The sequence below is a fragment of the Helianthus annuus genome, chromosome 12 (assembly GCF_002127325.2).
Source record: "Helianthus annuus cultivar XRQ/B chromosome 12, HanXRQr2.0-SUNRISE, whole genome shotgun sequence".
Lineage (NCBI taxonomy): Eukaryota > Viridiplantae > Streptophyta > Magnoliopsida > Asterales > Asteraceae > Helianthus > Helianthus annuus.
This window is the reverse complement of record NC_035444.2, coordinates 147544836-147547643: the sequence shown is the minus strand read 5'-3', so window position 1 is coordinate 147547643 and position 2808 is coordinate 147544836.

Genomic DNA, 2808 nt, shown 5'->3' with positions numbered 1-2808 from the left:
ACTCACTCTTTACACACTTTAATCTCCTCAAAGGAGATACTTATTCTCACGCCGGAGTCTGGTTAAGAGGGAAACCCCCATATTCCCCTCTTAATGAGCTAACGGTGTTCTATTTTGCAGGATTAGCGGATCATTAAGAAGCTCAGAAAGTGGTAAGAAGATTAACCCTTATGGTAGAAACATAAACCAAACTAATCAACCCTAAAATTAGTTCCGTGTTTCTTCATTGGCGCCCATCGATTTTACAATCACTTTTCATCTTCTTTTTCTGAGTTTTCGTTGAGTTTTTTTCTGCTTTCTTGGTCATGGCTGGCCAAGGAATCATTTCCGATTTCGGTTTGGCACGAACCCCAACGCAGGACCGGTGGAGGACATTCATAATGTCCAAATCCAACCTGCCGAGGAAGTTGGAGAAATCGAAATAACAAACACCGAGGGACCCCGCGCGAGCATCACTCACATCACTCAGACGGTAACCCAGGAAACAATGGCGCGGGACCTTCAAATCCAGCAACACATCAGAACATTTCGGCGCTATTAGGGCTACCTGAAGGCGAAACTCCAGCCTCTTGGCACGCGAAACAAATTGCTACCATCAATGTTGCGTATCAATCTTTGAGCGTACAACAAGCAGTCTTACAAGCATAACCTTCTTTGGTTACACCTTAGGGTCAGAGTCAGGGGGCGCGCCAGATACCCCCACAACAAAACCTCCAAGGAAGAAGTAACAGACCTCCCCCCACAAGAAGGCCAAGCGTGCATGAGACGCGCGACACGCGAGGAGAGACAGAAAGCTATTATGACTATCCGTCAAATGTCCAAAGAGGCCCAGTTCAGACCCGGCTTGGGCCGCGCAACTTGAACAATGAATGGGACTACACAGACCCAAACGACCCAACTTGGCAAGATGACGAAGGGTCTTCAGTCTTCAACCGCTTACAGAGGAACCATGAATATTACAAACCAAGGCAGCGCGTCGGATACAGCGAAGAGGCAGAGCAAGACTTCCGCCTCGCCTATCGACCAGCTGAAGCTGCAGAACATTCAAAGTTCATCCCAAAGATTGCTCTAGCGCTGCTATCAAGAGGAAAATTGCCTCTAACAGTTGGAAAGTTTAATGGGCTGACTGATCCTGATGATCACGTTAGAGTTTTCACAAGCGTTGGTTGCATGGGAGGATGGAATATGCCTATGTGGTGCCATTTGTTTATCCAAACTTTTACAGGGGCTGCTCGCGCCTGGTTTGACAGCCTCCCTCCGGGAAAGATCAAGTCGTGGGTTGATTTCAGAACACAGTTTGTGAACCACTTCAGTCAGCAAAGACGCTACCAGCGCGACACAGCCGAGGTAACAGACATTTGGCGCAGAGAGAACGAAGGTTTAGAAGATTTCATCACTCGCTTTAATAAGGAGTGTTTGGAAATCGGTGGTGTAAGCGAACAGCTCATGCGCGCTCCCTTCAAGAAAGCCATTCGCTGTGATAGCCTCATCAGAACTATCACAGGAAAAGATGGAATGCCCAAGGAATGGGATAAGCTCATGGAAGCTGCGAAGATAGTCGCGCAAACTGAAGAGGCGTTGGCCAGTCACAAGAACTCTTACACTGAAGATAAGTTTTCCAAAGGAAGCTCGCGCGATAACAACAGGCGCAACAAAGGCAAAAACCCTGGATGGAAAGCCAGCCATTCCAGCGGTTATGACGAACGACTTCGATACAGAGAAGACGCGCGAGACACTATTGATCGCATTGGTTATCGAAAGGCAGTCAGGAACGAGAATCGAGAAAAGCGGTGCTCATAAAGACACCAAAAGAGGTGCTCATGACGGAGAACCATGATTTTTAGGCTCCCAGGCCTATGACGAACAAGAAGGGGCAGGACCCCAATCTGTACTGTGACTTGCACAAGGATACAGGTCATCTGACAGATGACTATATCAGCTTAAGGCAAGAAATTGAAAAAGCATTGAAAAGTGGAAAGCTAAGCCATCTTGTAAAGAATGTGCGCAAAGAGACACGTCAGATTCAGCGCAACGATGATGGAAGAGAGAAAAAGGTTAGACGCTTGGAAACACACATGGTCAACGGACCAAGATATAGCGCAAGAGATAAAGGCAAGAGACCTTTCGAACCGGCATGGCAAGAGCAACAGGTCATCTTCCCGGTAGTACGCGGGGGTCCAGGCGCCACGCGCCCCGTCGTCATTACCGGTATTATTGGGCATTACGAAACAGAATACATATTCATTGATCCGGGAAATACAGCGGATATCATCTATGAGCAATGCTTTAATCAGTTTGACGATGAAGATAAAGCGAGACTTGAGCCAGTCGATTACCCTCTGTCAGGATTCTGCAACGAAATGGTCTTCCCACTAGGCCAAATCAGCTTCCCCGTCATGCTTTCTGACGGGAAGCATTCAAGAACCACAACTGTCAACTTCATGGTGATGCCGGTCAAATCAAGGCATGATGTTTTGATTGGGAGAGAAACCCAAGGAGAGCAAAACATGGTAACTTCCACGCCCCACTCAGCGATCGGGTTCCCAACCGAGACGGGGGTTGCAATTATATATGCAAAGAAGGAAGTAATGTCAGCAGACGATGTGCGCCCGACCAAAGCGGTGAAGGTTTCAGTGACCGAGCCAGAAAAGTGGGTCTTAAATCGCAAATACCCAGAGCAAATGGTGACGATAGGCCACGCGATCTCACCAAACATCAGAACGCACCTCAAACAACTTTTGTTCAGGAATATGGACATTTTCGCCTTGACTCCGGCAGACATGACCGGTGTCCCGCGCGACGTTACCG